Genomic DNA, 21,413 nt, shown 5'->3' with positions numbered 1-21,413 from the left:
GCTGGAGCTTGGCACCCGGGGGGGACTCTGCCTGGTAGGGGCATCCCCTGTGTGACATGAGGGCAGGCCGTGCTCCCGCAGAGATAACGCCGCGCCCGTGTCCATGCCTGACTCGTCTCCCAAGACAAACGACAGCCAGGGCGGCTGCTCTGCCGCGCCGAGCGCGTCCTACCAAAATCAGCAGATTGGCTTGTCCTGAGCCACTTGGTTTTCCCTGCGCCAAGCCAAGTGTGGCGGGTTAGCAAGTGTCAGAGAGCTCCGGGGCTGCATTGCCCTGCTGCCCTCACGCCATCATTTGGTGCCTTGCGCTTCCAGGCCAGCCAGGGGGAAAACAGCTGCCACAACCAGCCCCCTGACCTCCCCTTCGTCCCCCGCAGGAGAGGCAGTTCCTGCCTGGTGGGAGAAGGGAAATTCTGCACCTTGGCCCCTTCTGCAATGGGGGGAGCTGGGAGGGGGCACCGCCCAGCTCCACCATGTGCTGATCGGGTCCCAACGGGCACAGCTGGCCCAAGATTTTCCCTCTGGGTGCCACTAAGCTGGGCTTGGCTGTGGCTGCCTCCATACGGGCTGATCGGGGCGGGGTGGAGCAGTAGGGTTAGGCAGGTGAATATTGTTATCCCTGTTCTACCAGGGAAGAGGTTGAAGCACAAAGAGGTTAAGTGACTTGCGGAAGATCCCGCAGAGATGGGAAGAGAGTCCAGATGTCCTAACTCCCACCCCTGTAGTCCTGCCTGCTAGATTGCCCTCCTTGAACACGGAGTCCCTGACCACCTGTTCCCCCTGCTCTTCCCACTAGATAACGCACCGGCCCATATCACAAGCACATTTGATAATTACAGGGCCAGCTGTGCCCTGAGCAGTACTTCCCCCTGGAAACAGTCTCACGAAGCGCAGTGGGTTTAATCCCGTAGCACGTGCTGCTCAGTGTAAGGGTTGTGGAAGCGGCCCCTACCCGGTGAAGTGCCGGTCCTTCCTGAACCACACCGTTCAGAGTAGTCGCTAGCGTGGGAGGATTTCAGGAATCATCTCCTCTTACCACAGTTTGCGGAGCATCAGAGAAATCAGACCTAGGAAAGATCTAATTCGGCCGGTCGGTCCCCAGACACCAGCGTCTTGCTCCCTGTGGTGCGTCGTCTTGTGCATCATCCAGTCTTGTTTTAAAATTCGCATCCTCTTAATCGAGTCACGATCAACTTTAAAACCACCCAGCCACACAACAACAAACCGGACCTAATTTCCAGCACCTAGACAATACCATCATCTGTCCTCTCCAGCCCTTCTGTTAAGGGCACAGGGAAGTCAGGTATGGAAGGCAGCTAAGAGAGTAAAACCAGAAATAATATTGAAATGTTTACAATTCAGCAAGCGTGTGTAGGGGCCTAAACAGTGAATGTCCCAGGAAAATGGTGGGGAAGATCCCTGGGACATTGGTGTTTCCTGGAATGTGTCTTTGATGAGCTATTCTGGTAACCACGTTACTGTAGAAAAAAAATATTTACATGGACAAGGGGAGTTTCAAATATGCATCCCCATAAAATATTGAAATTACGTCTTCACTTCAGAAAGGGTTGATTGCAACAGAAGGGATAAAGAGAGAAGAAACACCCATCAAATTCAGAACAGAACACAACACGGTTACTTTTCATCTCCTTATGAAGGTGAAACAATGTGCAGTGGCTGAAGAGGTTTGTCATCTGAGAAAGCCCCCTTCCTTCCCCGTGCACACAGAGGGGAGCGGACCCCACCCTTCAGAAATTGTGGGCCTGAGAAAGCCCCCTTCCTTCCCTGTGCGTGCAGAGGGGAGCTGCCCCTCACCCCTCCCGGCAGTGCAGGTCACATGCTCTCTTGGATTTATTTTTACACGGATGACACATGATCAGTGGCCTGGTAGGTAAATGCGCTAATGTGCTAGTGCATCACTGACTCTGCACCTGATTCTCTGCTGCTGACACCCTGCCTCGAATGCTGAGGTCAGGCTGGGAGCTAACTGTGCTATGGACAGAAGCAAAGACACAGATGGACAGGCTGCAGTGTGCCGGCGCGACTTTATTTTGGGATCCTTTTCTAGTACCTGATCCCAGGAACGGGCACTGCGGGAGCCCCACTAATACTCCCTCTCAAAATCTCATTTCCTCAAAATCTCACAGTGGATCAGCATTTTGTACCCCTACAATTCATGGATTTTTAAGGTCAGATGGGACCGATAGGATCTGCTCATCTGCATAGCGCGAGCCATAGAATGACACCCAGCGATTCCCGCATGAACTTGTGGCTGAATGAAAGCCTATCTTTTAAACACCCTGTCTTCATTTAAGATCCTCCACCTGATAGAGATTCCATTCCATCCCTTGGCAGGCTGGTTCTGCCAGACCCGGCTCCTGTCTCCATCAGGAACATCTGGAGTGAATGTTCTCCGGGGGTTAGAACAGGCAACGATATCAGGACCCTCCTGAGTTCTAGTCCTGGCTGTCTCAGATGAATTGCCATGGGAATGTCTCTGTTCCCTAATTTCCCCACCTGTAAAATGGGTCTAATAATATGCTCCTGCCTCACTCATCAGAGTGCAGAGAGGGATGTGGCAAAGCACATGGAAGTGCAGAGTTAAAATTAATGAGAGGTGACCTTCTGGCCCCGGGGAAAGGACTTCTCTTCTCCGCACTGGGTGTGGCAGAGCAGAGCGTGGCTGCATAGCCATCTGTGCGAGCGTTCTGGCCAGAACTTGCCAGCCGGAAGCTTATAGCAGACGTGTAATTAGCCAGGAAGCCAGGTATGTCCTGTCCATGCTGCAAACCAAGAGCCCTGTGGTCATTGACTCTGGTGCCATGGCAGCAGGAGTTTGCATGCGGCAAATTAACAACCCAGGGCCCAAGCCTGCTCCCCTTGAAATCAATTGGCTTCAACAGGAGCCGGGTCCGGCCTGGCCTTTGCATTACTACAGGCCCTGCCTCCAGGGGCGGCAAAGCACTTCAGACACTGCAATGAATTAAGCCTCCCAGCCCCCAACTAGGGTAGGTCGGGGGAACCTTCAAACTGGACAGAATCCAAACTCCCCCGCCCTACCCCCCCAGGGTCCAGACAGCTTTGCACTGAGGGGCAGTTTGTTCAGATCCAGTTCCAGGTCTGGACTGTGCCTCTCTGGCCCATCTCCACTTGAGCCTTTGATTGAGATGAACACCCAGGGAGCAAGGCTGCTTCTCTGAGGCTCATTTGTCTCTGAGGGCTGGAAATCCCAGGAGCAGGGTTCCGGCTTTCTCTCCAAGAGATCTCCAATCCGTCTTGGTCCTGGCCTGATTGGAGATTCTATGGGCAGAGCCTGGTCCGCACCACTTTAGCTCTTCTGCTTCTAGATGAAGCCAAGAAGAGCAGAGCCAGAAGGACCGGCTCAGCTTCCCTGACCCCAAAGCATGTCTGAGCTCCGGGCCGTGGTTAGGGGCCATTCTCATTTTAGCTGGGCTGCAGGATCTCGCGTTGCAGGAGCTAGCCCCGCAATCCGACCGCAGAAGGGAGCCTCTCCTGGGGAATGAAATCAGCGTAGGGTCACAGGAGCCAGAGAGGAGTCGTTTATGTGGCCACAGCTCCCCCGGGGTGAGCTGCATGTGGGGTCTGGAGCTGAGCCAGCCGTCCTGGGTTTGGAGTTGATTTTACAAAACCCAAACGACTCCCGTTTCTGCCCATCTCAACTTAGATTGCGCCAGGCGTGCATTGGACTGCGGCACCCCGTCGATGAGACAGTTGTCATGGCCTCTGTGCTGGGCTGGGTTTGGAGACTTCCCGGTGCCCTAGACTACACGCAGCAGGCATTGCAGGGGACTGGGGCACATCAAAAAGAGCAACCGTAACACAGAGTTGCACATGCTTCTGTATCACTGACTAATACACAGTGCATGCACGTCCCTCCCTGGCTGCGGGCTCCACGAGACGCAACCCATTGATGTGCTGTTCTCCTTGCAGCCAGCCTGATGATTTTGGTGGTGGCTGATTATATAATGGAAAACTCCTGTTACCACTCCGGCGATGATGTGAACACAAGAGGAGAACATTATATAGTAGTTTGACAACGGCTCAGAGGAGGTGTGAAGTATAATGTCCCTAATGTTGCAATTAGACAAGAACAACTATAATGCACTTTCTCCTTCTCTTTCTCGCTCCCTCTCCTTTTTTTTAATTAGCAGTAATAACGTTCAGCCGTGAAAGGAGAATGAGCCCCGGTTTAAACAGACGGAGGCTGGTGGTGTATCAGAGATTAGCCCTCGTCCATCAGATCGTGCAGAAAAACCTTGCTAATTGGGCAATGGCTGGGAGGGCTCCTGTCGCATGGCGTGTTCAGGTTACAAACAGCAAGACCAGCGGCTTCGATTAGACACTCTCTGGGGTGCCATAGAAATTATAGACAGGAAAATCCTATTAGGGTTCTACCCAGTTTGTACCCCAGTCGGGTCCCCTTTGTCCATCCTGAAGGCTTCTCCCTCGTCGGTGTGTTACGCCCTTTGGGTACCTGTAGATGGTTATCATGTCTTTACCCACTTCAGTGTTGCTTAGCTTAGCTATACATTATGAATCACGTACAATCATGAAGTCAATTGTGTCAGACTGGGGGTGCATTTGTCTCATTATGGGTCTGATTTTCAGAGGTTCCAAGGGCATCCCATGGACTTCTTTGGGTTCTAAGCACTACAATCCAGGTTATTTGGGGTTTTTAACTCATTCCTCCTAAATCAGCCCCTCTGGGCCCTGAATTTTCTTTGTTGCTCTTCTCTGGCTGTTCTCCACTTTGCTTCTAGCTTCATCACACGGAAACTGCGTTTGCTAAGAACTCTCACTTTTTGTGCAAGGGATTCAGAAGGAAGTGTCCCACGAGCAGCAAGCCGGCATGAGAAAGGTGCACCCATCCCTCATTAAGACCTCTTGGAAAGCTTGACTTTAGCAGAGAAAAGCTTTTTCCATGCACAGGATTCAATAGCGTCCGTGCTTTTCTCTGAGATAAACAGGGCCTTTTCATCCGCACATAAGCTATTTTTTATGGGAAAAGGTAAAGGTCCTTACTGGTTCTGGTCTGGGAGACAGGCTAAATAGGGGAGACATACAAATAATCTCAGGGCAGTTCTCATTTCTTTGTTGTTTTCCTCTCTTGTTCAGATTACATTGGAAGAGCTTTTTCTTTTTTTCTTTCTTCTAGTGGCTGGCTAGTTTAAAGGGACACTTTCAAGATAAAAATCTTACTGGTAAAGAACCATCTCCTTCCCTGTGTGACCAATAGCCCCGTAAATGATTAAAATGGAACTTCTGAAAGTCAAATTCACTTCTCACCATGTGCAGTAACTTTTGGGCGCTGAATGTTGATGTGAACTTCCTGTTTATGGTCAATTTCACTTCCAGGTTCTCCTATACTAACGCAAAACGCAGACCAGACTTTCACAAAGGCTCAGCTCCCATGTAACCACCTAGACCATCAAAATGTCCAGCATCAACTCTGGCCGCTCGTTTTGGTACCTCTTTTGAAAATCTGCCCATCCTGTGCTGGGTTTCCCGCGTTGCAGGGGGATATTTAATTTTAAGAATGTTGTTTTCACTAAATTAAAAATAAAATTGCAAATAGTCCCTTTGATGTTGGGGTAAATACTATCCCCGTTCCCTCTTCTTTATTAGTTAAGGAAACTCAAGGTTTGGGTCTTTTGGGTTGCCAACTCTTGCTATTTTATTGTGACTCTCGTGATATTTGGTATTTGACTTAAAGTCCCAGCTCCTGGAATCAAGTGATTAAATGAGAACCCAACATTTTTTAAAACTCATGATTTTGAAGATAATCTCTTGATTTTGGGGAGCCTGACTCATGATTTCTGAACTTTTGGAGCTGACAATAGGGGGGCTGACACTACACTTCTGAGGGGCAAATTCAGTCATTGTGCACCTCCAATGCCAGTGATGGAGCTGCATCAGAAATGAATTTGGCCTGTGTGTTTGAGGCCTTTAGGAGAACATAATGCTATTACTCAGTGCCCCAGCTGCTCCTCACAAAGCTATCGTGCTGCTTAGGGACACATAGGATGTTCTCTCTCAGCTGAAAAGCTGATTGGGCTGAGACTGAAAATCCCTGAAGGGTCAAGGGAGGAAGCTAACTCAGAGGGAGACATTTCTCACTGAAGTGCCAAATGCCTTTAAAACATAAGACTAGAGATCAGGATTCAGAGACTAGCTGCCCAAGTCCCTGGTTGTCGTGGTGTCCTCTTTCTCCTGGTTTGAATGTCAAAGCAGTGCTAAGAAAATAGTCAACAGGGCATAGATCCTAAAACTTCTACAGGAAAAAGTGTGGAAGGAACAAGCTGCGTGGCAGGGTTAAATAGCATCAGGCCGGTGCCTAGGCTGCCACTGCATCTCAGCCTATGGCTGAGTGTTGTCTGTGTCCTTTGTAAACTCTTCCGGAGAGGGCTCTCAGATCAGATTCTGTCTCCATTTACACTGGCGTGACCTTCACGGAGTTACACCAGCACAAGTGAGGTCAGACTCCAGGCCCTTGTCTGAAGGGCTGGGCAGACGTGGGATGCAGCATAACAGTAATGAAGCCAGTCCGGTTCTCTGGGAGCGGCAAGGGGGTGGTAAGCGAGGAAATGCAAAATGCGAAGGCCAAAAGAGCAGGCCTTTCTTTTTTTTTTTTTTTTTTACAACTGACAATTAGTTCTGTACCTCGCCTGAATGCAGTTTTGTTTATCAGCTTCTCTTCTCATTGTGTGCACATCTGCTAGCAAAATGTGCAATTTATTCAGCTCCTGAGACAGGAACAGGTGTTACTTGCCCTCGGAATAATACAGAGAAGCCGATGTTAGATTTAGCTTCCAAAAACAATACCTAATGATGATGTTAATGAAGAGATGGCAGCCGACGTGGCTTTGGTGCCAGGATAATGGTCTCCTGCTACAATCTGCACGCAGAGGCGTGCAAAGTGGGAGCGCGTTCTCTTTCCACGACGGCCTGTTTCCTGACTTGGCTGCGGTTGATTAGAACAACTGCTCATCAGTGCAGGGACATGGTGTCTGTGACAGCACCAGACAGCCCGATCAACACCCCCGGATAACTATACCCAGCGATTAACAGTGGACTGGCTTCTCTAACACAGGATCTCAAAGCACCTTATATCTGCTCATTATGCCTCATAACAGCTGTGTGAGATGGTCAACGTGACTGTGGCTGTTTTACTGATTGGGGAAAACTAAGAGCCAGAGACTTACCCATGGGTCACCAGAAGGGGCTGAATTCAGGAACTTCCATACCAAAGCATAGAGCTCTACCACTTGTGCTAAAGGAGTAACTCCGTTAAGTGGAAGCTATAGTAGGCACTTATCCTGCAGTAGCCGTGCTACGGGAGAGGGACACAGTGCACTTGTTGCATGCTGGTGCAGTAAGCGGCAGAGCCAGGAATAGAACCCCGACGTCCTGGCCCTCACTACCATTACCCACCCTCTTATCTTACACGTATGGCCTCCACATAGCCGACCTGTAATTAGCATTGCCCTGATAGAATCGCAAGTGCTTTCTGTAGGCACCATGACCGCCAGGCTGCCTGCTGCGGGAAGCAGAGAACAGCCTGTTTCTGCTCTTTTGCTAATCAGAAATCAACTTACTTGAAAGCGGACAGGCTATTTCAGACCAGTGATCTCTCAGCCGGAGCAACAGAAGGAGGCCTTCACTCCGCAAACTGGAAGGAGATTGTGTTACAGCGTGGCTGTGGAGATGAGGCCAGCCTGCCCTTGTTCCCTCCAGTGTATTCAACTTTAATCTCCAGTCTCTTCTCTGGTTCTGCAGTAGCTCTTTGCAGCGCGTTGCACCAGATCAAGACGCCGATTCCTTAGAAGTTTGCTGGACTTTTATGATTAAAAGGGTCCTTTCAAGCCTGGCGGGCTCCAAACCTGACCTCTTTTTTTTTTTAAAGCAATCTGTTTGCAAAGTCTGTGGGAGTCTTTAGCAGGCTCCTTTGTCAAGGTTAACCCTCTGCAAATGCACGCCGCGTTCCCTTTCTCTCCCTTCTCCCTCCCACCTTTCACTGCCTGTAATAGCCAGTATAATTTTGTACCGGTGACTGCTCCCACTTGTGCTGTGTTGCACGGTAATGGTCTCCCTGCAAGATGAATGCCAAGGCAGATCTGTGGAGTTTATCAGCCAGAAAGCTAGAGGCAGAGCTGACGCATTCATCTGAAAAGCTAGAGATGCTGATTTTGTGACAGTGCCCTCCTGCAACGCTCCATTAGAGTTGCCCCAAATTGGTTATGAATAGCTCAGGGACTCATTTGTCCGATGAACCTCCACGTGCAACCGACGGAGGGCATGTTAGGGATGAAATGAATGGCCAGAATCTCTCTCACCTACTGCAGCACGGCGCTGAGGTTGTCAAGGTTAGCGACGGACTCCGGAAGATCTCCATTGCACCAGAAATGATCTCCAGCACGTTGCCAGCCAGCCGGGCTTTTCTGTCATGTATATGCCGGGACTCCCGCTAGCCAATTGCCGTCTTTTTCCACGTGGTCGCCACTTGCTGTTCATCCCTAAACCTGCAGGACACTGCATCTTGCTTGCATGGACAATTGCGTAGCTCACCTTTGGGTGGGGTCGGGAATGGGGAAGGCGGGCGACTTTTTGAGTCTGTGTCCCAGCTTCACACCAATTAAAGATCAGTCAGTCAGTCTGTCTGTCTGTCTGTCTATCCATCCATCCATGCCTTCAGGTTTTGTACTGCCACCCGTCACCAGGAGCGCCCGCCAAGTCAAAGAGATGGGTAATAGCCACGTCCCTTATGGAATTAAAGGAACCTCTGGCTCTTTTCCCCCTTCAGGCTGATGTCCGTGCACCTACCCACAGTAACGGCAGCATAAGCCCAGGCAAGCTTCCACCACTGCTGCGCTGCTGATGTGCACCGACCCCGGCTTGAAAGGCCCACAGTTAATTGCAAGCGGGACGCTCAGTCTCGTTGGCCTCTCTGCTGAGCCTGCCCGCAAGGAGGAGAATTCATGCTGGTGACTTTCTGGCCTGGATACTTGTCCACTGGGGTCTAGCGGGCGTGACCCACCAATCCGTTAGATACAGGCTGTCTGTCTGATGGTCAGCGCTTCTAGTCCCCGTGACCTGGGGCAGAGCCACGCGGCTAGGTCTGGAGGTGAGAGGGTCCCCACCCCATTCCTGGGGCTGGATCTCTGTGGTGCCCAGTTATTCCTGAAATTCATCTCTTCCAAGAGCTCTCCCTGCAGCCTCACAGCAGCGTCCGTGCTCAGCCGGTCCTGCTCTGCTTCCCAGCGTCGTTCCTGGAAGAGTCGTGATGCGAGAGGAGCTTCATCGCCGCTTCTCGGCCTGGAGTGTCAGGATGTTTCTCCACCAGTCCCCGTTGAGGGAGATTCATTAGTGGATGCTAATGTGCCATCCATCCCATTTGTCTTCGTTCGGTACTAGCCAGCAGGGGTCTGGGCCCAGAGCCAGGGGCTGGGCACTGAGTCTTAATCACTCCCTGCCGGGCCCTGGTGAAAATGCAGAGTGGAGCCGGACAGGTTCCTGCTTCCCCACACTGTGCACTGGGAAATGGAGTCTTCCTGGCCCTGGAGAGAGCAGGGTGTGCGTGCGTGTTCCTCCTCGCCGGAGAACAGAGCAGCACCCTGATCACTGAGGTTGAGGAAGCTGCAGGCTCAGCTGGAAGCACTTGGCCATTTCCAGGTGGGGGCTGACGAGCACGGGGGTGGTAATGACTTGGCTGTCGATATAGCTGGCGGTACTTGGGGGGATCTAAATGGGAGGAACTGGAAGCAGCAGGGAGTAAGCCATACAGAGGAGAAATCTCTTCCTGCAGTCTACCTGCGTCCTTCCAGACTCCTTCCGCTGCCGTGATGGATGGTGGGAGTATTCCCTGCTCACTCTGACGTCTGGAGTGGCTCATCCATGATGACTTTGTGCATTGCCTTTAATTTTTCAGTTAAACTCACTTCAGTTACCTTGCAGACTTCCCTTTGCACTCTGGGAGCTCAGTCTTGTTGGCTTTGGAAGACATGCACGTTAGAACAGTGGCCTGGCCATTGCTCCTGCATTGCCTGTTGGTTTTTCAGTCGACTTATTTGGTTGTTGTTAACATTGTTGCCTACTTTTATGTCTGAGGTTTGAAAGATCTTTCTACGGTGCCTTTCAAGTGTTCTCTCTGCAAATTGAGATTCTCTCTTTTCTGCCTCAGAGAAAAAGAGCGAGAGCATTCATTCTGGGGAACTTCTTACAGGTATTTACTGATCGGTTTAATAAGTGAATGTGTCAGAGGAGCATCCATCTCTCTTGGATCTTTCCCATTTCATTTTGTCTCACAGAAGAAGACATTACAGAAGGCAGGAAGGCAATAGAAGGCTCCCGCATCAAAGCGTTTCTAAGACGTGCTCTCTCTGGGCTTTTCTAGTGTAAGGAAATTCATGCAGAATCTGTGATTTCTGTCCGTGTTTTGGAAAAGTCTGCAGGGTTCCGGCAGTTCCATGACTCCTTCCTCTCTGCCTTCTGCCAGTGAAGGAGATCCTGATTCTCTACTGATCTGTGTCATTCACTGGGACATAGGCTCGTGTCAGCCTGGGCAGCCTGGGACTGAATTTTTCGATGGACTGGAGGAAATGCAGCATGATCCACTGCTTTGAATTACTTGAGACTTTTTTTTAAATAAAAAAAGATGCGGGAGTCCAATTTCTGGGGTGCCCGTCGAGTGGCACCAGTGTCAAAGACAAGCTGACACTGTCCTGCCGTGCCTCCTGCAGCTGGAGGGCGAAGGCAGAACTAATCAACCGCAGGTTTTCATTGCTGGGAACTCCCAGCAACAGGCAGTTCTTTGCTCGTCGTTGGGAGCTGGAAGAGTCCCAGCCAACACTAAGGTTGGATGCATTTATTTGTAATGAAGGTACATTAGGATGCCAATTAACCCTGGCCCTTGGACTCCTTGCAAGTTGCCAATGACGTGCACGACGTTGCAAAGTCTGGGCAGCTCTGGTGTAAAGCAATTGTCCTGCCACTGTGCATCCCGTAGCTACAGTGTGTCAGCCTGATTTGCTCTTCCTGTTACTACCTATTGAAACACAAGAGCCAAATTCTGCCATTTAAATCCCAAGTGACGCCATTGACTCCACATCAGTGCTAGCGAAAGCAGAATCTGGGGTGGGGGCAGCTCCTCTGAGTGCACCGGGGCTGGGTTTGTCTGGTTTGCGACAGGTGTTTCGGTTTGTTTTCTACAAATTAACCTTCATGGTCTCTTCCCTCTGGATTCAGCCGCTTGGTTTCCCAACTGAATGTCTCCTCATGGTCTGCTGGGACTCCAGCACTGCGCCTTCAGACTGGAGCCGCTGGTGGGTAATTTCTGATTAAGGATTACTGTACCATCGGCTTCAGTTTGATTGCAGATGTTTTTAATTATATCGTATAAGATCGTATTATGTAATTGCATTTATCTGATTGAAGCCTTAATTGTAGGATTTCATAATGGTATGACTGGGTAAATATACCATTGCCTCTGTTGTCCCCCAATGAAAATTAGGTGCTTCATGTCTTTATTGCATTATTCTGGAGAGAAGTTTAAATTTGAAAAAAAAAAAGAGAGAGAGAGAGAGAGAGCGAGAAAGCAAAGCAAATCTATGTAGATCCCTCTAAACATGGGGCGTCCCTCCCCCGCCCGGTGTTACCCAGCCACGGCTGCGGGCCCCGGGCTGCAATCCTGCCGCCCCTCTGTCTGCCAGTCACGCAGGGGCTGCAGATACCCAGCCATCCCCTCCTGCTGGGGCGTCACAGCCAGCTGTTACACATGGGCTGGGCCCAGCCATGCTGCCAACGGAGGGCGCCTCATGGAATTCATTGGCGCCAGACTGGGGATCCTCCCCGTTCGCCTTGTGACTCTGGCCCTGCCCCAGGGGCAAATGGGCCTGAGCTAAACTGCTGCTCCACCCCCCAGGCGGGAGGTGTAAGGCAACTCCTCCGTCTCCCGTGGACTCCCCAGGGCAGGCTTAGGGAAGGCAACACCTCTCCTGCCGACACGGGGGGACAAAGGGTACACTTTACCGGGGCTCGGAGGCCCTGGGGGGCCCAGCCCAGGCTGCAGCCCCCATGGGTATGTGTGTGTGGGAGGGAGCCCGTGTTACAAGTTTGTACTGGGATGGGAATTCGCCTAGAGGCCTGGCTGCAAAGACCCGAGCGTCCGTCTGTCTGAACCGCACGTCTGAACTGGGGCCCGTTAGCTAGCGAAGCATTTACCCTGAGCTCATCGGTGCTCAGTGCCCACCTGTGTGCAGCTCATGGACCTGCCGGCAGGGGAGTCAAGAGCCAGGGGCTCCTGCAGGACGTCTCTGCCCCAGACCAGAAAACAGAGTGAGAAAACGGATGGTCCAGGACATGAAAGGGGAGAAAGGGGCAGGAGACCTGGCCAGGGGGTGCTCCATGCGGCTTGTGTCCACCGCCGACTCTAGCGCCGATGGCTGGACGCAGTGCGCGGGCTGGGTGTGTCCGCTCAAATGACCAGCAGGGAGAGAGTTCACCGCGCTGATACTCAGACGGGCGTCGTTAGGGGCAGCGTGAGAAGCAGCAGTTCACGCTTCCCTGAGCATGTTGCCAGCTGGGTGCAAAGACTCAGGCAGGCTGCCCTGCGTGGGCACAGGCGCAGAGGGTTTCCCTCCCAGCCATCAAGGCTAAACATTTAATTTTGCGTCGACACCGACAAGCTGAGATCCTGCGGAAGCGGGGGTGGGTTCTCTCCAGGGAATACCTTGGGCCTGGATCGGGAGGCAGATCCACTGGCCTGATTCCCCGTGCACACTGGGATAAACCAGAAGTCACTCCGGTGGAGTTACCTGCGTATAAAAGAGGTGGGGGAGGAGAATGAAGCCCTGCGTGTTTTACTTCTGCTTGGGTCTCCTCACCTGGCTGGGAGAGAATCCAGATTGGAGGAGCTAGGCTACGTCAGGCGACCCAGAGGGTTGTCAGCTTTCACTAATCCCAGCCTGTAGTGGCAGAAACGGCTCCATGCCGGTAATTTACGGGTAGCACAATCTGGCACGACACCGGCTGGCGGCTCTCCGGTGTTGAAGGGCAGTGTCCAGTCCCCAGGCTGGCAGTGGAGCACTTTGACAGGCAGTACATCCCCTCGCCAGCGTTACCCGTTGGGTACCGTCTGTGCCGGGGCTGAGATCAGCTCCCTCAGCTCGTCGCTGACAAATGCCCTGGCCCTGCCTCCACCCGCTGGCCCTATTCCAGCCACAGGGGAAGGCAGGGCTGCTGCTCACAGTCTACATCCCAAGCATCAGGCCATCCCCGGGGGGAAACAGTCCCACTGTCAAATCAGTCTCAGCCTCAGGAAGTTTTCTGGACACATCGACTCTCCAGAGTCCTGCTGCGAGCTGCTGGCCCAGAGGGGAAGGGCTGAGTGGTGAAGCAGATGCTCTTAAATCTCAGAAAAGTTGGGTGCCGGGGTTAACGTTTGTGTCCCCCGGTTCCGGTCAGTTCATCCTCCCCCCTGACTGGAGGAAAGACCAACAACAGGAACTAAAATGAGGTCTGGACAGAGATCGGCCCTACTTCCTCCTCCTCCTCCCCCTCATGGCCGGAAGTGCCCTTCACGTCTGTGCGGAAATGGAGAAGCCCATGTTTTCGACGGTGATGTTTGCGAGATGGATGTTGCAGTTCTCATTCGGGTGGCAGTGAATGGTCCGGCACGTTACAGGTGAGTGCAATTAAGGAACAGGAGCCTGGGAAGCCAGCATGCCACCGGCTCGGAAGGTGGAAATGGCAATTAGACATAATGGAGGAGCAGAGCCAAAAAACCTCCTGATACATTCCCCTTATTATCGAGCCATCCTGGAGAGCCATCGCTTGCTCAGGGCTCAGTTCGCTTTTAGTGAACAAAAGCCCCGGGAAATCGTTGAGGGGCTCAGGAGCTTTCTGGGGGAAAAAACGAAACTAAAAGAAAAATAAGGCTGGGGTTGAAGAGCGAGCTCTGCGTAAGGTGATGTCCCAAGCGTTGAACTTTGGGATCGCTCCAGCTCCTGGCAGACACCGGTGCCTTTGATGCACATCGCCCTCACCTGGCAAAAAGAAGGGGCCCGAACGCACAGCATTCTCCAGGAAGTAATCATTCCGTTTTGTACTGCGGGTGAGAGTCACCCTCCAGTATTATGGACCATTCATGGAGCGTTTCTTTTTAAAGGGGCGGTTGTAAACAATCATAGCCAGATGCCCCTCTTTGCACACCTGGGATTGCTACTTTTAAAAGGTCTCTTAAAAAAAAAAGAACAAGTGTGTCCTTCCGTAAAGCCCCCTCCTGCTTGGCGCCCCAGTGCTGATCATCTCTGGGATTCTGTCTGCTCTTGACTCTGATCATCTGCACCGTGTAACTATTAATTGCTACATGCGCTGATGTGGTGCCCTTCTGTATTTGTCCAGGTTCCATTGTAAGCTCCTTGGGGCAGGGCCTTAGTTATGGGATGTGCCCCCATACAGCCAGCGCCAGCACAGCGGTAATGCTGGTGGATCCGGCTGTTTTCCTGGCCAGTGCTGTTTGTTGTTTTGGAACCTAGCCTGGGATGTGTTCCTGCGGGAGCCCCGCCATTCCAGGCAGCATTCCCTGAACTCGCGCAAGGAACAGATTTCTTCTCCCTCCTCTAATCCCAGGATACAGTCCCCCAGCTGCAGGTTTATCTCCTGCATTGCCAGCAAGGACAGCGCTTGCCTTGTTCCCCTCCGTCTATGCCCAGGCTGAGCGGGCTCAGTTCAGAGCCTAGCCAATTGGTGGGCCCGACGGACCAGAGACCGTGCTGCCCTGGGAACTTCCGCAGGGCTGGGCTGGACTGTCCTGGGCTGGGGATAGTGGCGCTGCTTTGTACTCAGCCTGCCGCTTTCAGCAGAGGATCTCGGCGCCCTTCTCACACATGGGTGTCTGCAGCGCAGACGGGTTGGAGAACAGAACGCGAGTCACTATGGCAGGCTCACCCACCTAGGGCCAGATTTTCAACCACATCTGGGGCCAGGTTTTCCAAAGTGCCCAGCCCTCATCATGACACTGACGGCCAGATTTTCACAACAATTTGACTGCCACGAAAAGGGCCCGACTTGTAAGTGGTGTGGTTGAATGGGCACATCGCAGACACCGCTATCACTGACTGGGCCCTGGAGACCGACCCTCCTGCTCAGGGTTCAGGGCTGTGTGGGGTGCATGAGTCAGGTGCGAGTAGCTCCCATTGCCGCTGCCTGCTCTGCACCTCTTGGGTGGCTAAGTAGAGGCTCGTGCAGGGATTGCGATGCAGCCCTTATTAGCAGCGCTAGAATGCACTCTGCTCCCTTGAAAACAGATGGGCAGGGGCTGCCGTTTCGCTCCTGGAGAGAAGGAAATAGGCATTTCTGGAGCTGGGCCCAGATGGGCAGCACGGTTCCACGCACTCACTGCATCCTGCCCTTCTCCACGCCACTGTGCTGCTCCGTCCTGTGGCCAACCCTTCACCCAGCTCTCACGGCAGGGCTACAGCCGGGGACTTTCTTGGTGTCTGCCGCCTGCATTCAGGCACCGACACCCAGTGAGGCTCAGCACCTGCCCCAGGCCAGAGCGATGTGCGAATCAGCTGAGAGGGGGAGAGTTCGCTCCAGTTAGAAAGGAAAGCCCCAAACTCCAAGTATCTAGCAGCAGCTCCATCCAAAATGCATTCTCTCTCTCACTCCCCCGCCCCACTGGACCCAGCTCTGTCTGTCCCCATGCTAGGGCATTGGTGCACCACTTGTAGGTGCACTTATCCAATCACGTCCTATAGCACACAGGTGCTCCTTGGAGGTCTCCCGTTTAAGAACAGAAGAGTCACTGTTGCCAGCTCTCATGATTTTGTCATGAGTCTCATGATAATTGTTGTTTTCCCTAAAGCCCCAGCCCCTGGAGTCAGGTGGATCTGTGATGATTCCAGCCTTCATTCTTAAAGAAAAAGTAAGTTTCTAGCCCTCGTGGCTCTGGAGGAAGTTTCAAAATGTGACCCCAGTCCACACTAAAGAGTCAAAAAGCAGAAGGCAAATAAACAGAACAGCAAATCTAATATTTTTACATAACCTGGTGATTTTAAAGCCAATCTCATGATTTTTGGAGAGCCGGACTCGTGATTTTGGAACCTTTGGGGTTGGCAACGTTGCAGCATTACCAGATGTGTGTTGGGTGCCGGGGTCTGGTTTTCTGCTCTGCTGAGCATGCAGCTGCAGGAGAGCAGCCACTGCCAGGAAGATGGAATAAAGCTGAGATGAATACGAAGGAAAGCTTTCTTCAGGGCTCACTTTGTACGCCCAGGTCTGCAGGATGGTGAGAATTCATTTGCACCAGGTGAAATTGTTATTTGTCTGTAAGCAGAACAGGCCAGGAAATCTTCTCCAGTCTCAGCCTTAGACATGCGCGGATACCATCTGAGTAGGACCTCAGTTCAAGAGTGTGGAAAGCGCTAAATGGGCTATGTTGGACTGGTTCTTTGTGTGTGGAAGGATCAAACGGGGCCCCAGAGTGAGTGGATGCTAGCCTGTCAACTTCAACAGAGCTGCAGGGAATGAATGTGGCTCCAGGGTCTGATTGCATCAATGCACTGTTTTCAGGAGCGGAATCGTGATGGGAGTCAGGGATACATAGCATGTTTCACAATCATCGTCAGAGCACTACGAGAATACTCCCCGCCAGGGGACCCTGCTGGAAATTGCTCTGTTTCTTGTGAAGCCAATCCTGACAAAATAAACCCCCCGGCTCTGAAAGGCTAGCTGGGTGCCAGCTGGTGTCTGAAGAGCGTTACACTTATTAGCCTTTCTGGAGCATACACCCAGCTTTGATTTGCCAGACGATTCTATCCCTGTGCAGGGAGTTCTAACTTGCCGAGGTTAGTTTCTCATCAGGAGCGCCTTCCAAACAATCAAAGTTCAAATCCATCCACCTACTCAGCTACCCACTCACCCTTCAGCCTGAGCCGTGCTGCGCTTGGTGCCAGCGCGCTGGAATTGGTGAGCTCTTCTCATTTTGATTCTAAAACCCATTTGAAATAATCATGTTTTTCTGAGGGTGGAAAGAGGCACTTATGTAAAATTAACATCTCCATTAATATCTGCACACAGCAAGGTAATTGGAAAGCCTCTGTCATTATTGTAGGCCAAATTAGTCCCAAGGAAAGTGCTAACAAAGTATTTTCTACCATGCTAATGCATTAAAAACAGGATGCCAGTGTCCCAGCCTGGTGGGAGGGGTTGCTGCACTGCTGGAAGTGCCATCTTCCAGATGAGAGAGAAAATCGAGGGCCTGACCACATGTGGATTAATCCCAAGACATTTTTCATGGGAGCAAGGCCATTAGCTGTGGTGACTTGGGCAAATTCCAGCTAGCAAATTACAGGCCGTCGGCCTAAACTCCCCCTCCAGTTTCAGCTGGATACAAAACGCTACTTCGCCTCCTGTCCTAACCTGTCCAATGCGCTGTTACAGTGCGCTCTGGCTGCCTAACCTGGCTGTGTTCTGTCCATAGCACCCCGCGCGGATGCAGTGTATGCAGGGGCACCGATGGGAATCATTGGTCCTGCAGTTATTCCCGCCCTCATCACCTCTCGGCCGGTCGACAGCTGTGCGATATACCTGGGCGTGATGCTTCAGTGCTTAGGAAACTGCAGCTGGCCCAGAGCGCCGCCACGCGTCTCCTCAGCAATGCTGGCTAAAGGGAACGCATCACACCTGTCTAGACTAGCCCGTCAAGTTCAAGGTCTTGCTCCTTACCTTCCAGGTGCTCCATGGTATCTAAGAGAGTGCCTGAATCTCAGGGATGAGGACTGTGGTTGATAACGCCTCTCCTCTGGCACAGGGGAGCTCCCTGCATAAGGGTAAAGCTCATCCTTGACGCAGGAGACACAGCTTTCTCAGGAGGCTAGTCCTAGGCTGTGGAACGGGCTCCCCCAGAAACTAAGAGCTATCACAAACCTCCCCCGCTTCCGCTCGAAGTGCAAGGTGCCCTGGTTCAGCTTGCCTTCTCTGAGAAAAACAAGCTATCCTGGAATATGTAACACGCAGATATCACGTTGCTTAATGCGCTGCGGGAGGGCGCTCAGATACTACGGCGAGGAGTGCAGCATCAGAACCGCTATTGAATAGAATAGTGTAGAGTTTATGGCGCTGCCTTCACGTTTGCTCCCGCTAGAGGAGCTGAGCCAGATTTCTAGCGTGTTATAGGAGACAGTCATCCCACATGGTGACACAAGTGTCCTGGACAGCTAGCTTTGGAAGAGCTGTGATCGCTGCTCGCTCTAAGAGGTTAATATAGTCATGGTGGGGTCCGCCCTCTGGGCCACATTCGTTGCACTGGAATAGGAACCTGCTGGTGGGGGCTAAATGCTAACGCCTCTCTCCAGCTGGATCTGCCACATGTGGCTGTGATATGCTGCTTCTTGGCCATGTGTGCTGGCGGAAGATCCATGTTAGGAGTAGGTCTCTTGTTGTCCTCCCGCAGGGTTGGTGCATCATATAATGTCAATTAGGCACACTCTAAACATCCCTACAGTCATAGCGGAGTCATCATCCCTGCTGGTTCTACAGGAGGGGCCTGAATTTGCTGGGCAATCTCTGCTGCTTTTGAGCTAGGGACTTGTAGGATGTTGGACAATCTCAAAGATGCCATTGCAAGGAGCTGTGATGCAGTTTGCATCCCGTAATGCATTCACCCTTGTTGTCAGCTGGCATTTAGTGCTTGTCGGTTGTGGCTGCGTGCGCGTGTCCCCGTGTTTGTGTTGTCTTGGCTTCGCGCAGTAACCGAGACAGCGCTCACGATCGAAAATATCGACTCGACCACGGATCCGCTGAGCAGCGAAGGCACCGGGCCAGGTTTGTTGCAGTGGAGCACAATGATAAGCGACCTATATCTTACAAGTACACTTGTATGAGTGCCCTTTAGCAATGGAACAGCTCAGTTAACGGCGGGACTCTCCATTATCCCCTTGGCCGGACAAAGTTGTTCCCTCTGTTACAGACAGTTTCGTTCAGCCCCTTCGATGCAGGTAGTTGTCACCCTCTTGGCATAGTCCGATATTACCCATACCCTTGCACTGCATGGTTCGGGCAAAACATCTCTATTCATCGTATTAAGAAGACATTTCTATCCATTAAAGTGTCACTGGATGGGGTCAGGTGACTCTTGTTATCTCTTTGGTGGTAGGATATCCTGGCACCTGTTTCTGACGTGTATTTTTAGACTCTTACACCTGCTTCTGTTTTGGAAATATGGGTGTTTACAGTATCAGCTCACTTCTTGCCAGTTTCTGTGCGGTTGTAAGGTCACAGCCTGACTCCTGCTAACTTGGCTTTGTAACAGGCTTGGCCAATCTTTCAACTTAGGCCTTCTGTCTTGGCCTATTCCACTAGGTCTCATTCCTGGCCTGGTATGCTAGGCCTCTTGTTCCAAGCTCTCACCTTCTACTACATTCCCCCACTTTTTGTCTTTTCATGGGTCCCTTAGTCTGGCCTGGTAGGATGTTTACCTTCTACTACATTCCCCCACTTTTTGTCTTTTCATGGGGAGGATGTTTACCCATCGTCCCGGAAAAGCCTAGTGTATAGACTGAAGGTAACCCAGTGGGCTAACCTCTCTTCTGTGGTCACCCTTTTGTTTCCATCCACACAGTCATGCCCCATCTGTCCCTTAGTCTGCACGTTCCCTCGTCCGACTGATGGACGGACTTTACTGGCCAATTTTGAGTACTCCCTTATGGCGGGCTTGGGAATGTTAGGTCCAGGACTTTGATTGAGGAATGTCGTTTTCTGATTGAGTCTTGGGTCACTCCCAGATAATTAATGTGCATATGGCTAATATGGATATGGTGTGTAGATATATATGTGTGTGTATATATGGGTGTAGGACGTATGTGTACATATAACACCACCTTATATTTCCTTTTTCAATCTGGTGTTATAGTTTGACCCTTTCACTTTGGTACCACAGATAGCAACATATTTCTGTTAGGGCAATTACAGTTGCCATCTGGATTATCATTAGTAGTAGGCTAAATATTTTCCAAGTTCTGGGATAGGCATTATTACAGTATATACTGCAGTGCTATGTATGTAAGAAGTAAAACAGAAACTTGGAGTAGTGACATTACAAATGAGGTCTTTATATATGAATTCCTTGTGATTAGTTACTTACCCTGTTCTGTCCATCCATGTTGTAAGTTACCGTTCCTGCTGGCTATTACCCGCCGGTAAGCTTTGCTGGGCAGAAAACAGGAACGGCTAGCTTCCCTGTCCCATTGGTTGCATTGCTCTATGAGATACCAGAAGTTGATGTAGATCCAGTTGTTTTTGTATAGATGCTGACTGAATGGACAGTAACCAATTCATTCAATTGCTGTGTCAGGATTTAATAGTGGTGCCCAGACACAGATCAAGATTGTTTTGAGTAACATGTGCCTCAGTTATGACCAGTACTAACAGGGGGGTTAGTCTGTAGTTACGTGTAACTGAATCCTTTTCTTTTTTTTAATCCAGTTTGTTTTTTCCTTGCCATTATGTCGTTTGCTGCCCTTAGTTTGTTAATTTTTACCTGGGGGTTGGTGAAACGATTTAGCAATGCTATGCACATTGTAAATGGCGTACAGCAATAATGCAACAATGCAGCGAAATAATACAGTAATAATATAGTTGCTTTTACAGAGCAGCCAAATTCAAATTAAATGACCTATTAACCTGATCCAGCTCGTGGTTTTCTAGCTGATTGTCCATATGTGGTATACTGAGGTGTATACCAGACCAGTCTGTTATGTATAAAGTACTTCATTTTTCTTTTCTTGTTGCCTGGGGTTTCTTCACTGTGTACTGATATCTTCTGGTGTCTTTTGTCTGTGGGATGCAACCTTAAACAGCTTAAGTTAGTTAACATTTTTGCATGTTTGTTTTACATTGTTTTGCAGCTCTTACTTTCTACAACAGCCCTGATGTCAGGATGCTATGTCCCATGAAGCAGAGACCCTGAATCCACTTGCTAGCAGACAGACGCGTAGGAGCCATCAGCTGGAAAGCATCCACTGGACATTTTCTCCTAGACATTTTGGCGCAGACCCAGAGGAGAGGATGATGCACTTTCTCCACAGGAATTAAAGGGATGTTTCTGTTTTTGTTTGAGCCTTTTTTGGTCTTAATCCGTAACATGGTTCATATGGTGTCTCCCCGCTAATAGGTTTAGGATTACTGGAATATGCAGAAATCCAGTGCCTGGCTGTCACTCTGTTCAGTGTGGTAAGGTGATTTCATTAGGATTTAGGTTGAGAGGGCAGAGTCTTTCTTTTTCTCTCTCTTTTTGTAGTTATTATTTTTATTCAATTACCTTAGCAATTCATGGAACTTCAAAGACGTTTCAACAGCACAACCTAAATGCTGTAGGATTGCCTTCTTTAAAAAGA

At 50.9% G+C, this 21,413-nt stretch overlaps 1 protein-coding gene across 1 annotated transcript in view; it reads left to right on the top strand.

Moving 5' to 3' along the window:
- MVK (mevalonate kinase) overlaps positions 1–21,126 on the top strand; it is a 63,485-nt gene extending 42,359 nt beyond the window's left edge. The window contains exon 12 of the transcript XR_010918205.1: positions 20,925–21,126. The gene's annotated coding sequence lies outside the window, so the exon portion shown is untranslated. The remainder of the gene's footprint in view (positions 1–20,924) is intronic.
- The last annotated feature ends 287 nt before the right edge of the window (positions 21,127–21,413 follow it).

This window comes from Emydura macquarii, unplaced genomic scaffold, assembly GCF_026122565.2.
Source record: "Emydura macquarii macquarii isolate MOO-44397 ecotype Brisbane River unplaced genomic scaffold, CSIRO-AGI_Emac_v2 contig_554, whole genome shotgun sequence".
NCBI classification, from domain to species: domain Eukaryota; kingdom Metazoa; phylum Chordata; order Testudines; family Chelidae; genus Emydura; species Emydura macquarii.
The sequence above is the reverse complement of the archived record's forward strand: the minus strand, read 5'-3'. Positions and strand labels throughout refer to the sequence as shown.